Genomic DNA, 14,773 nt, shown 5'->3' on the forward strand with positions numbered 1-14,773 from the left:
TATAATTTTAGTCTTTTAAAATTTATTGAAACTTGCTGTGTGACCTAGCATATGGTCTATCCTTGAGAATGATCCATGAACAATTGAGAAAAATATGTATCTTGAGTTGTGGGGTATATTGTTGTTTAAATGTCTGTTAAATCTAGTTCATTTATCGTATTATTCAAAATCTTTGTTTCCTTATTGATCCTCTTTATCGATGCTCTGTCCATTGATGAGAATGGTGTATGAAGTCTCCAACATTTTTTTAAATATATTTTTATTTAAGAAAACAATACACTTAGAATCACCAAAAATGGATTTCTTAGTTAGCTTATCCATTCGCATATTTAAATAAAGTATGCAAATAATCGTAATCATTGTTAAGCTTGTGTTTGCATGGTAAATTTCATAAACCAATTTAAAATTAAGGCAACAATTGATGCTAATGTTCTGGGAAATGATCATGATGATGAATATGCAACTATGTGATGATATTGTGAACTGCTGAGTGTATGTGTTGGAATGTTTCTTGTAATTTTTTTTAATTAATAAAAATTTAAAAAAAATTAAGGCAACAAGGAAAAAAATCTACAAATTCAGATAGCAGAGTTTCTTAAATTCTAAATATTTAACTGTGACTTAAGTACCATTTGATCAGCTATCAAAACTGTGAATAGTCTCAAAATATCAAGTAGAAAATTATTATAGATACCATTGTTGCTACAGTAATGACCTATATTATTAAACGTCCTGACTTCAGGAAAATATAAAGATACAAATATTTTTACAATTAGCATATGAAAACTTAACCACCTAATGTGGATATCTTAGCTTATCCCAAGGTGTATTTAAATGAAATATCTAAATAATCGTTGTAAAGCCTGTTTGTACAATATGTTTCATAAACCAATTTAAAATTGAATAGTCTCCAGCTATTATTGTAGACGTGTGTACTTCTCCGTTCAGCATTGTCAGTGTTTGCCTCATATATTTTGGGGCACTCTGGCTTGGTGCATAATATTTATGATTGTTATGTCTTTTTTTGTATGTTTATTTTAAAAATTTTTATTGTTAAAACAACTTATCAGCACATACATTCTTTTTTTAAAAGTTTTTTAAATTAAAGTAGCACATACATTCTTAACATACAAACATTCCAACATGGTGTACAATCAGTGGCTCACAATATCATCACATAGTTGTATATTCATTACCATGATAATTTTTTAGAACATTTGCATCACTCCAGAAAAAGAAATAAAAAGAGAAAAGAAAAAAAAACTCATAATTACCATACCCCTTACCCCTCCCTCTCATTGACCTCTAGTATTTCTATCTACCCAATATATTTTTTCAATTTTAACATTTGTACCCCCTATTATTTATTTATTTTTAATCCATATGTTTTTCTTATCTGTCCATACCATAGATCAGGACAGCTTTGCTGGGTATGGAATTCTTGGTTCACAGTTTTTCTCTTTCACAATCTTAAATATATCATACCACTGCCTTCTCGCCTCCATGGTTTCTGCTGATAAGTTTGTATGTAGCCTTATCAAGCTGCCTTTGTATGACATGGATTGCTTTTCTCTTACTGCCTTCAGTATTCTCTCTTTGTCTTTGACATTGGACAATCTGATTAATAAGTGTCTTGGGTTAAGTCTGTTTGGATCAGTTCTGTTTGGGGTACTCTGTACTTTTGGATCTGTAATTTTATGTCTTTCATAAGAGATGTTAAATTTTCAGTGATCATTTCCTCCGTTAGTCTTTTTGCCCCTTTCTCTTCTCTTCTTCCTTCTGGGACACTCATAATATGTATATTTGTGTGCTTCATGTTGTCATTCAGTTCCCTGAGACCCTGCTCCTATTTTTCCATTCTTTTCCCTATGTGTTCTTTTGTGTGTAGGATTTTAGATGTTCTGTCCCCAGGTCACTAATCCTTTCTTCTTCCTCTTCAAATCTGCTATTGTAAGTCTCCATTGTATTTTTCATCTCTTCTGTTGTGCCTTTCATTCCCATTAATTTTGCCATTTGTTTTTTCAAACTTTCGAATTCTTCTTTATGTTTGCCCAGTGTCTTCTTTATGTTCTTCATCTCTTTTGCCATATCTTCCCTCAACTCATTGATTTGATCTTTGATTTGATTTTGCATGTCTGTTCGTACATCCTTAATTAGTTGTTTCAACTCCTGTATCTTATTTGAAATGTTGGATTTTTTTCTTTGACTGGGCCTTATCTTTAATTTTCCTAGTATCAATTGTTATTTTTGCTGGTGTCTTGACTTTTTATTTTCTTAATTAGTTTATTCTGGAGGTTGTTTTTCACTCTTTTACCTAGGGTTTTCTTGTTGGTTGGTTCTCTATCTGTTCTTGGCATTCAGTTCAACTTATTTTAGACCTCTAGCATTGCTTATCTTTAACTGATCAGAATTTTTCAGCTCTTGTTTTTCTGGTTCTTGCCCTTCTTATATTGAACCTTTTTTTAAGAAGGGTCTTCTCAGATATGATCAACCCTAGTTGATAGACAGGCCCACGTCTCAGGAGGAGAGTGTAATCAGTGTCAAGTTTCACTGAGGATGAGACCCAGCAGGTTGTCAAACTTTCCTATGATGCCTCTAGATTCTTTGCTTTTCCTGTCTTGCTTAGAAGGTGATGCTTGTCAGCCCGCAGCTTCCCACCAGCGTAAGTGATGCAGTCTCATTAATTCTCAGCATCCTCTCCAGTTCTCTCTGGGATGTCAGCCATTCCACCCATTCCAGATGCTGTATGATGTGTGTCTGGTTATTAAAGTTCCCCCAACAGTTGTTAAATACAGTTTCTGGCTATTTACCAGCTGCTCTGGAGTACAAACTAAATTCCACACCTTACTAAGCCGTCAGCTTCTTCTACAGTTTTTATTTATCCCCAGATGTATATATTCTCTTTTCTCTCTTACTTTTATCCTATAAGTTACCCTTGCTGACACTTGTGAATTCTCTGCCCTCCTCTAGACCTCCTTCTCTAGTCTTTTGTCAGTCGACAGAGCTCCCTTTAATATTTCTTGTAGGATAGGTCTCTTCTTGGGAAATTCTTGCAGCCATTGTTTATCTTTGAATATTTTAATTTCTCTTTCAGTTTTGCAGAACAACTTAGCAGGATAAATAATTCTTGGCTGGAAGTCTTTCTTGTTCAGAATCTTAAGTATACCATATCATTGCCTTCTCACCTCCTTGGTGCCTGTTGAATAGTCTGAGTTCAGTCTTAATATAGTTTGTCCCTTGTATGTAATAAATCTCTTTCCTCTCGCTGCTTTCATTACTTTTTGCTTCTATTCAAGATTTGACGTTCTTATGGTATATGTTTTGGAGCAAGCCTATTTGGAGTTATTCTGTTTGGGATTCATTGGGCTTGTTTGGTTTGGATATTTATGTCATTTATAACAATTGGGAAGTTTTTGCCTATTGTATCTTCAATTAGCCTTCCTATCCTTTTACTTTTCTCTTCTCTCTCTGGGACATCAGTAATTCTTATTTTTGTCCACTTCATGTTATCCGTCATTTCCCTGAAATCAAGTTGCATCTTTTCTGTCTTTCTTGCCATTCTTTTTTTTCTTTTTTTTTTTGCGTGGGCAGGCACCAGGAATTGAACCCTGGTATCCGGCATTGCAGACGAGAACTCTGCCTGCTAAGCCATCATGCCTGCCTCCCATTTGTTCTTATGAACATTCAAATTCATTTGTCCTGTCTTCTAATTTGCTTTTTATTTCTTCTGTTTCTTGAAATTTGCTGTTGTCGCTAGTATGTTTTAAATTTGGTCTGCAGAATCTTTCATCTCTGTGGGGTCTGATATTTTTCTATTTATTCTTTCAAATTCTTTATGCTCCTCTTGTGACTTCTCAGTATCCTTTACATCATTATGATATAGTTGTTCTAAATTCTGAGTCCCCTCAGATGATTTAATTTAGTCCTTTGGCTGAGCCATGTCTGTCTGAAAGAATTCTTTATCTTCCCTCAGTATCTTCTTTTTTCTTTTAGCATATTTTTATTAATTAAAAAAATTAACAAACAAAACATTAAGATATCATTCCATTCTACATATACAATCAGCAGTTCTTAATATCATCACATAGTTGCACATTCATCATTTCTTAGAACATTTGCATCGATTTAGAAAAAGAAGTAAAAAGACAACAGAAAAAGAAATAAAATGATAACAGAGAAAAAAAAGATTATACATACCATACCCCTTACCCCTCGCTTTCATTTACCACTAGCATTTCAAACTAAATTTATTTTAACATTTGTTCCCCCATTATTTATTTTTATTCCATATGTTCTACTCTTCTGTTGATATAGTAGATAAAAGGAGCATCAGACACAAGGTTTTCACATTCACAGAGTCTCAATGTGAAAGCTATATCATTGTTCAATCATCATCAAGAAACATGGCTATAAATCAAGAAACGAATCCCATTTACAATCGCAACTAAAAGAATAAAATACCTAGGAATAAATTTAACCAAAGAGACAAAAAACCTATATAAAGAAAACTACAAAAAACTGCTAAAAGAAATCACAGAAGACCTAAATAGATGGAAGGGCATACCATGTTCATGGATTGGAAGACTAAATATAATTAAGATGTCAATCCTACCTAAACTGATCTACAGATTCAATGCAATACCAATCAAAATCCCAACAACTTATTTTTCAGAATTAGAAAAACCAATAAGCAAATTTATCTGGAAGGGCAGGTTGCCCCGAATTGCTAAAAACATCTTGAGGAATAAAAACGAAGCTGGAGGTCTCGCGATGCCGGACTTTAAGGCATATTATGAAGCCACAGTGGTCAAAACACCATGGTATTGGCATAAAGATAGATATATCGACCAATGGAATCGAATAGAGTGTTCAGATATAGACCCTCTCATCTATGGACATTTGATCTTTGATAAGGCAGTCAAGCCAATTCACCTGGGACAGAACAGTCTCTTCAATAAATGGTGCCTAGAGAACTGGATATCCATATGTAAAAGAATGAAAGAAGACCCGCATCTCACACCTTATACAAAAGTTAACTCAAAATGGATCAAAGATCTAAACATTAGGTCTAAGACCATAAAACAGTTAGAGGAAAATGTAGGGAGATATCTTATGAATCTTACAACTGGAGGTGGTTTTATGGACCTTAAACCTAAAGCAAGAGCACTGAAGAAGGAAATAAATAAATGGGAACTCCTCAAAATTAAACACTTTTGTGCATCAAAGAACTTCATCAAGAAAGTAGAAAGACAGCCTACACAATGGGAGATAATATTTGGAAATGACATATCAGATAAAGGTCTAGTATCCAGAATATATAAAGAGATTGTTCAATTCAACAACAAAAAGACAGCCAACCCAATTACAAAATGGGAAAAAGACTTGAACAGACACCTACCAGAAGAAGAAATACGGATGGCCAAGAGGCACATGAAGAGATGCTCAATGTCCCTGGCCGTTAGAGAAATGCAAATCAAAACCACAATGAGATATCATCTCACACCCACCAGAATGGCCATTATCAACAAAACAGAAAATGACAAGTGCTGGAGAGAATGCGGAGAAAGAGGCACACTTATCCACTGTTGGTGGGAATGTCAAAGGGTGCAACCACTGTGGAAGGCAGTTTGGCGGTTCCTCAAAAAGCTGAATATAGAATTGCCATACGACCCAGCAATACCATTGCTAGGTATCTACTCAAAGGACTTAAGGGCAAAGACACAAACGGACATTTGCACACCAATGTTTATAGCAGCGTTATTTACAATTGCAAAGAGATGGAGACAGCCAAAATGTCCATCAACGGAAGAATGGCTAAACAAGCTGTGGTATATACATACGATGGAATATTATGCAGCTTTAAGACAAGATAAACTTATGAAGCATGTAATAACATGGATGGACCTAGAGAATATTCTGCTGAGTGAGTCCAGCCAAAAACTAAAGGACAAATACTGTATGGTCCCACTGATGTGAACGGACATTAGAGAATAAACTTGAAATATGTCATTGGTAACAGAGTCCAGCAGGAGTTAGAAACAGGGTAAGATAATGGATAATTGGAGCTGAAGGGATACAGACTGTGCAACAGGACTAGATACAAAAACTCAAAAATGGACAGCACAATAATACCTAATTGTAAAGTAATGATGTTAAAACACTGAATGAAGCTGCATCTGAGCTATAGGGTTTTTTTTTTTACTATTATTACTACTTTTATTTCTTTTCTCTATATTAACATTTTATATCTTTTTCTGTTGTGTTGCTAGTTCCTCTAAACCGATGCAAATGTACTAAGAAATGATGATCATGCATCTATGTGATGATGTTAAGAATTACTGAGTGCATATGTAGAACGGTATGATTTCTAAATGTTGTGTTAATTTCTTTCTTTCTTTTTTTTTTTCTTTCTTTCTGTTAATAAAAAAAAAAAAAAGAAACATGGCTACTGGAACACAGTTCTGCATTTTCAGGCAGTTCCCTCCAGCCTCTCCACTACATCTTGATATCTACTTAATGCATAAGAATAACCTCCAGGATAACCTCTCGACTCTGTTTGGAATCTCTCAGCCATTGACACTTAGTCTCATTTCACTCTTCCCCTTTGGTCGAGAAGGTTCTCTCAATCCGTTGATGTTAATTCTCAGCTCATTCTAGGGTTTTTCTCAGTCCCTTGATGCTGAGTCTCAGCTCATTCCAGGATCTCTGTCCCACGTTGCCAGGAAGGTCCATACCCCTGGGAGTCATGTCCCACGCAGAGAGCGGGAAGGTGGTGAGACTGCTCGTCGTGTTGGCTGGAGAGAGAGGCCACATCTGAGCAACAAAAGAGGCTCTCTTGGGGGTGACTCTTAGGCCTAGATTTTAAGTAGACTTGACCTATCCTTTGTGGAGTTAAGTTTCATATGAACAAACCCCAAGACTGGGGGCTTAGCCTATAGCTTTGGTTGTCTACACTGCTTGTGAGAATATCAAGAATTCAACTTGGGGAAGTTGAATTCTCCCTGCTCTCACCATTCCCCGAAGGGGGCTTGCAAATACTTTTCCGCTCACTGATCAAATCACTCTGGGATTCATCGGGGCATCACTCTGGACAAACCAACAAAATCTCATGTCCTACCCAAGGTTCCATGTGCTTATGTCGTTCAACCAAGCTATCTACATAAGTTATATTAGTTAAACATAACAACATACAAACACAAACATTCTTACCATATGATCATTCCATTCTTGGTATATAATCAATAACTCACAATATCATCACATAGTTGTATATCCATCATCATCATAATTTCTTAGAACATTTCCATCAGTTCAGACAAAGAAATAAAAAGAAAACAGAAAAAAATTCATACATACCATAACCCTTACCCCTCCCTTTCATTGATCACTAGCATTTCAATCTACTAAATTTATTTTAACAGTTGTTCCCCCTCTTATTTATTAATTTTTAATCCATACCTTTTACTCATCTGTCGATGAGGTAGGGAAAAGGAGCATCAGACACAAGGTTTTCACAATCACACAGTTACATTGCAAAAGCTGTATCATCTTCAAGAAACCTGGCTACTGGAACACAGCTCTACATTTTCAGGCAGTTCCCTCCAGACTCTCCATTATAGCTTAATGAAAAAGGTGATATGTATATAATGCTTGAGAATAACCTCCAGGATAACCTCTCTACTCTGTTTGGAATCTCTCAGCCATTGACACTTAATTTTGTCTCATTTCTCTCTTCCCCCTTTTGGTTGAGAAGGTTTTCTCAGTCCCTTGATGCTGAGTCTCAGCTCATTCTAGGATTTCTGTCGCATGTTGCCAGGAAGGTCCACACCCCTGGGATTCATGTCCCATGTAGACAGGGGGATGGCAGTGATTTGCTTGTTGTGTTGGCTGGAGAGAGAGACCACATCTGAGCAACAAAAGAGGTTCTCTGGGGGGTCACTCTTAGGCCTAATTTTAAGTAGGCTTAGCCTATCCTTTGTGGGATTAAGTTATAAATTCTGAGTCCCCTCATCTGATTAATTTGCTGAGCCATATCTGTCTCTTCTTTATGCTCTCTCAGTATCTTCTTGATGTGTTTTACTTCATTCTGAACAAGCTTAAGTAGTTGTTCCAAATTTTGTGTCCCCTGAGGTGATTTAATTTGGTTATTTGGCTGAGCCATATCTGTGTGGTCCTTCACATGCTTTAATACTTCCGTTGTGAATGGGGCATTTTAATGTCTTAATAAGGTTATTTTGTAGATTTATTTCGTTTCCACATCTACGATTTGGAATCAAGACTCCAGTCAGGGCCACTGACACCAGCATGTGCTGAAGTCCACCAACTATGAGACTGGGGGATGAGTGGCATGCACCCTAGCAGAGCCTTACCCTGTGTGGCTGATGGGTCTAGTGACCCCCAGAATGCCCCCCAGGATGATGCCAGGCTGCAATACTGGGTATTTCAGCTTCACCCACCCACAGTCAGGCTGGAAATGTCTGGAGGCCTGTCCTGGTGCTCAGCTTGACTGGCTTCCTTGGCCTCACTTCTCTCTCTGCACATATCTTTGGTCTTCAGGCCTCTGTTGGGGGAGGGGACCGGCACTGGAACCCCAACAGGCCTCTCTCGCCAGTTGGCTGTCATCGGACTGGCACACCCCATGTCTTCCCCTCCCCCTCAGGGAAGGGCCCTGAGTCCTTGTAAAAAATAATAATAATAATAACCAGGCACCCAGAGTAGCATACCACAAGGGCAGGATGCAGGTACCTTGACTAAATGGAGTCTGTGCATAGGAAAAGCATGTCTGTTATCTGCCAGGTTTTCCATGGGCATTCTCAGCTATGAAGCCAAAGGGAAAATCATTGTAAGCCAGCCATAGGGGTAGGTGGAGTCGTGACTGAGCACAATTCTTCCTGTTTTCTCCATCCCAGTTTCTTGTTTTTTTGCCCAGGGCCTCCCTATGTAGGGTAGGACCCTCCATGATCACTTGTGTCCAAGAACTGCTGTTCTGGTCGTTTTTCTATTGTGTTTCCTGTTGTTACATGGAGACAGAGTGACCTCAGCCTCTCTTACTCTGCCATCTCACCGGAAATCAAGCTTTTGCTTTAAACCAAAGAGGGAATGGGTTTTAAAAAAAGTTGAAACATACTGTCTGTTTTAGATTGTAAAAGCTGCCAGAATGCAATGTACCAGAAATTGGTATTGCTTTTAAAAAGAGGAATTTATTATATTGCAAGGTTACAGTTCGAAGGCCATGAAAATGTCCAAACTAAGGCAACCAGGGAAAGATACCTTGACTCAAGAAAGGCAGATGGGTCCAGAACACCTTTGTCAGCTGGAAAGCTGCATGGCAATGTCTGCTAGCTTTCTCTTCTCATTTCATAAAGCTTCCCCAAGGTGTTTTCCTCTTATGTCTCTGAAGGTCTCTGGCTGTGAGGGCACTATTGGTTCTGTAGCTTTTTCCAAAATGGTTCTTAAAGGGCTCTAGTAAGTAACCCCACCTTGAATGGGTAGAGACACATCTCCGTGGAAACCATCTAATCCAAAGTTACCACCCACAATTGGATGTGTCACATCTCCATGGAAAAAATCGAAGTGATCCCACCCAGCAGTATGGAATGAGGATTCAAGGACTTGGGATACACGACAGATTCAAATCGGCACACTGCCCTAGCCCGTAGAGTGCCTCCCAAACTCTGGATGGCTGTGGGGCTGTGCTTTGAGTGCTTATCAAAAGCTGAAAACAACTGATTAAGTCATTTTAAAATATAGATTCTTAGTTTCAGTCTGAACTAGCTCTTGAAGAAAAGAGGATTCCACGAGATTCCTACCTCCTATTGAGGCCACAGTGACTTCACTGAATTCTTATAGACACTGTAATTTGCAAATTTTGCTTCCGTTCTTTATCTTTTTACTTTCTTGATAGTGTCCTTTGAAACACAGAAGTTTAAAGATTTTTTTTTTATTGAGGTAAAATTTATATAACATAAATTCACCATTTTGAAGCTAACAGTTCAGTAACATTTAGTACATTCACAATGTCACTCAACCCCCACTTCTGTCTAGTTCTAGAACACTGTCATTACCCCAGAATGAAAGCTCAGGCACATGAAGCGATGACTTCACATTTCCCCCTCCCCCCGGTCCCTGGTAACCATCAGTCTGTATGCTGTCTCTATGGTTTTACCTACTCTGGAGCGTTCATATAAATGGAATCAGTCATACAGTATGCAGCCTGCTTTCACTTAGCATGATATTTTTGAGCTTCATCCATGATGTAGCATTTATCAGTACTTCAGTTCCTTTTTATGAAAAGTTTTAAGTTTTACTAAATTCCAATTTCTCTTTTTTCTTTGGGTGCTTGTACTTTAGGTGTCATATCTTAGAAACCACTGCCGTGAATGTTTACACCCATGTTTTACAAATTTTATAGTTTTAGTTCTTACATAGGTCTTTGGTCTATTTTGAATTGATTTTTGTCTGTGGTATGCACAAGGGTCCAACTTCATTCTTTTGCATGTGGCTATACAGCTTTCCAGTACCATTTGTTTAAAGTACTATTCTTTCCTCATAGATTTTCTTGGCACCCTTGTCAGAAATCAATTGACTATATAGCTTATATCTATTGAAAATGTATTCTCCCATTTTTGGGATTGAATTTTCACTCTCTGAAAGATATTTGATTTCTTTAAGAAGGCCTTAATTTTAATGTAGTCCATCTGCTCAATCTTTTCCTTTTGGAATAGTGCCTTTTATGTCCTGTTTTAAAAAAAATCATTTATGAGAATAATTAATGAAGATAATTCTTTTTTTATTTTCATAAGTTTTATTTAGACCTATGATCCTACTAGGCTTTATTTAGATCTGTAGTCCATCTGAAATTTACATTTTTGATCTCATGAAAATTATTTTTGTGTTTGTTGTCTGGAGGTCAAGATTTTTTTCCATATGGATACTCAGAACTTTTTTTTTTTGCAGTATGAATGTTCTTTTTTTTCATCACATAGTTACACATTCATCATCATGATCATTTCTTAAAAGATTTGCATCAATTCAGACAAAGAAATAAAAACAGAAAAATTCATATATGCCATACCCCTTATCCCTCCCTTTAATTGATCAGTAGCATTTCAATCTACTAAATTTATTTTAACATTTGTTCCCTCTATTTTTTATTTATTTTTAATCCATATGTTTTACTCATCTGTCCATAAGATAGATAAAAGAAGCATTAGACACAAGGTTTTCACAATCACACAGTAACATTGTAAAAGCTATATCATTATACAATCATCTTCAAGAAACATGGCTACTGGAACACAGCTCTACATTTTCAGGCAATTCCCTCCAGCCTCTCCACTACATCTTGACTAACAAGGTGATATCTATATAATGCATAAGAATAACCTCCAGGATAACCTCTCGACTCTGTTTGGAATCTCTCAGCCATTGACACTTTATTTTGTCTCATTTCTGTTTTCCTCCTTTTGGTCAAGAAGGTTTTCTCAATCCCTTGATGCTGAGTCCCAGTTCATTCTAGGATTTCTAACCCATGTTGCCAGGAAGGTCCACACCCCCGGGAGTCATGTCCCATGCAGAGAGTGGAAGGGCAGTGAGTTTGCTTGTCATGTTGGCTGAGAGAGAGAGAACACATCTGAGCAACAAAAGAGGTTCTCTTGGGGGTGACTCTTAGGTCTAATTTTTTTTTTTTAGCATTTTAAAAATAATAAATTTCATTATTTTTAGAACCATTTTAGGTTAACAGAAAAATTGCAAAGAAAGTACAGAGGCTCCCATATATACTTCCCACATACGGTTTCCTCTGCTAACATCTTCCCTTAGTGTGGGGCAGTTGTTGCAGTTGGTGAACCAATATTGATATTTTAGTAACTAAAGTCTATAGTTTACATTAGCGTTCACTCTGTTACACAGTTTTTTGGGTTTTGACAAATGCTCACAAGAGTTATGTATAAATACACAGAATAGCTTCACTCCCCTCAAAGTGTCCAGTATTCCACCTATTAATCCTTAAACCTAATTTTAAGTAGGCTTAGCCTATCCATTGCGGGGTTAAATTTCATATGAACAAACCCCAAGATTGGGGGCTCAATCTATCGCTTTGGTTGTCCCCACTGCTTGTGAGAATATTAAGAATTCTCCACTTGGGGAAGTTGAATTTTCTCCCTTTCTCATGTAGGGCATGAGATTTTGTAGGTTTGTCCAGAGTGATGCCTCGATAAATCCCAGCAGGATTTGAACAGTGAATAAAAAAGTATTTGTAGGCGGCGGCTGGGAGCTACGGAGTCGGAGGCAGGCGCTGGAGCTGAGCCGAGCGGAGCCGGAGCGGGCAGCACAGGCCGGCAAGGCGAGCAGCAACCATGTTCGGGAAGCTGTTCGGGGCTGGAGGGGGTACGGCCGGCAAGGGGACTTTACAAATACTTTTTTTTTTAATGAAAATTAATTGAGATATTTAATAGACAGTGCAAACCATAATTTCATCTGAATATAAATGTATGCATGTTTCCAATGAGTTATCTGTCAGTTATCACAAACAGCAACAAGGACCTTAGAGCTATGTTAGAAAAATGTATAGCTGGAATTTAATTCTCACAATTCCAGTTGCTCTCAAGAGAATACCATCCATTTCAAATCAGTGTCACAAGTTCCAAAAGAACAGGGGAGTGCGCCAGAGTGGAAAACACAGGGGCCAGTACACAGGTGATGGACAAAAATACAGCTCTTGAGGAAATCAAAATCAGATGCATTATTACAGCTCAGGATAAGGAAAAGCCTATGGCTTTTTAAAAACGATTTTTCTGCCAGTACCATACAAGTCTTACAGAGATGTGTGACAAGTCAACTGACTTAAAAGGACAGAGGCTACATTTTCAGATCATTTCAACTGCAAATGGTCAACCCTTTGCATTGAGGATTCAGCAGTGGAGTTGGCGTAGTCCAGAAGCTCAATGTTGGATTTGGAAATACAGTTTATTTTACAAAAATTCAACATTATAAACAACGGGCACCTCCCCCCCAACCGCCCACCTCCCCATCCGCCCACCCCCCATCCATCCCGCTGGGTGCAGACCATGCTGTGCAGAGTGAGGGGTGATGCGGCCCTACTGCTTTGGAGTGAGAAAGAGAGCGATTGGCAACCTGCCTGCACTACATCCTGCCTGCCCCATATGCCCACACGCCTGCTCGCTGCTGCAGGCCTCCAGCGTCTGTCTGGGCCCAGCGTGAGGCCAAACCAGTTACATGGATCCAGCCCAGTTCTCCAATTCCTTCATGTTGTCATCTTCCTCTTCCTTCTTCTTGGTTGGTTTTGATGGTAGGGCTATAGAGGGACCATTTGGTAGAGGAATTGTTTCGTGTCCACTGATTTCCAGCAAATTCTTGTCTAGTTCTTCTTGTTCTAATTCCTCTCGTTCTGCCATGAGCTCATCCTCATCAAATTCTTCTCCAAACCCTACAGGTTTGGAAATAGCTGTGGAAATCTCCTCTGCAAGTTCTCACTGGTCAGCAATGTCCTGCATTAACTCATCAACTTTATCGATGTCCATGTTGTCGTGGGCAGCCGTCATGGCCTTGGCAGCATAGCCCATGTTCTTGAGCACCTCAATGTTGCTGGTGGTGGCGTTTTCCAGGGCCTCCCTCTGAAACTCGATGGTGGACAGTGTACCGTCGATCTGTGCCAGCTGCTTCTGGTACCTCTTCTTGCGCTTTAGTGCCTGGAGGGCCGTGCGCTTGTTTTTGGTGCCGTGCTTCTTGGCAGCCGTCAGTTCCTGCTTGATCTTCTTCTCCAGGAACTCCTGCTTCTTGCTTAGCATTTCTTCCGTGTCCCGCAGCCACTGGATGGCCTCCTGGGGGATCGGGCCGCCCTTGCCGGCCGTACCCCCTCCAGCCCCGAACAGCTTCCCAAACATGGTTGCTGCTCGCCTTGCCGGCCTGTGCTGCCCGCTCCGGCTCCGCTCGGCTCAGCTCCAGCGCCTGCCTCCGACTCCGTAGCTCCCAGCCGCCGCCTACAAATACTTTTTTATTCACTGTTCAAATCCTGCTGGGATTTATCGAGGCATCACTCTGGACAAACCTACAAAATCTCATGCCCTACTCAAGGTTCCATGTACTTAAGGATGTTCAATTAAGCTGTCCACAGAAGTTATATTAGGAAATGCACTAGTCAAAATATGAATTTTGTGCTCAGTACCATTTATTGAAAAGTCCATCCTTTTCTCTCTGCACTACGGTGTCACCTATAAATAAAGAGTCCATATACCTGTGTGTCTTTTTCTGGACTCTCTGTTCTGTCCCATTGGTATTGTCTATTTGTGAGTGTTACCACACTGTTTTCATCACGTCTCTGCTTTTATCTTGATGTCTAGTAGTGTTATCCAACAGTTTTTGCCTTATTTTTCTGTTTGTTTTATCTTTTCTTTTATATTGTTTTGGCTTTTCTGGGCCTTTTACATTTCCGTACCAATTTTAGAATCAGCTTGTCATTATCCAAAAAAACACAATTACTTGGAATTTTGATTTTGGTTGCATTAAATCTATGATTCAACTTGAAAAGAATTGCCATCTTTGTAATATTTAATCTTCTAGTCTATGAATATGGTATTTCAGTCAATTTATGTAGACCTTTAGTTTCTCTCAATAATATTTTGGAGTGTTCTTTATAGAGTTCTTGTAAATCTGCTTATTACTAGGCTTTTAAATTTTTTTTGTCCCTTTTGAATATGTAAGTTATAACATTTCCACAGAGATAAAATAGATCTTAATATACTTTTAAAAATCA

The 14,773-nt window shown here is 38.4% G+C and overlaps 1 protein-coding gene and 1 pseudogene across 2 annotated transcripts in view; one reads left to right on the forward strand and one right to left on the reverse strand.

Moving 5' to 3' along the window:
• Positions 1-14,773, forward strand: part of TUT1 (terminal uridylyl transferase 1, U6 snRNA-specific) — a 54,071-nt gene that overhangs the window by 28,900 nt on the left and 10,398 nt on the right. The window lies entirely within an intron of this gene.
• Positions 13,063-13,904, reverse strand: LOC143645869 (charged multivesicular body protein 4b pseudogene; annotated as a pseudogene).

Source organism: Tamandua tetradactyla, chromosome 9 (assembly GCF_023851605.1).
Source record: "Tamandua tetradactyla isolate mTamTet1 chromosome 9, mTamTet1.pri, whole genome shotgun sequence".
In the NCBI taxonomy this organism is placed as follows: domain Eukaryota; kingdom Metazoa; phylum Chordata; class Mammalia; order Pilosa; family Myrmecophagidae; genus Tamandua; species Tamandua tetradactyla.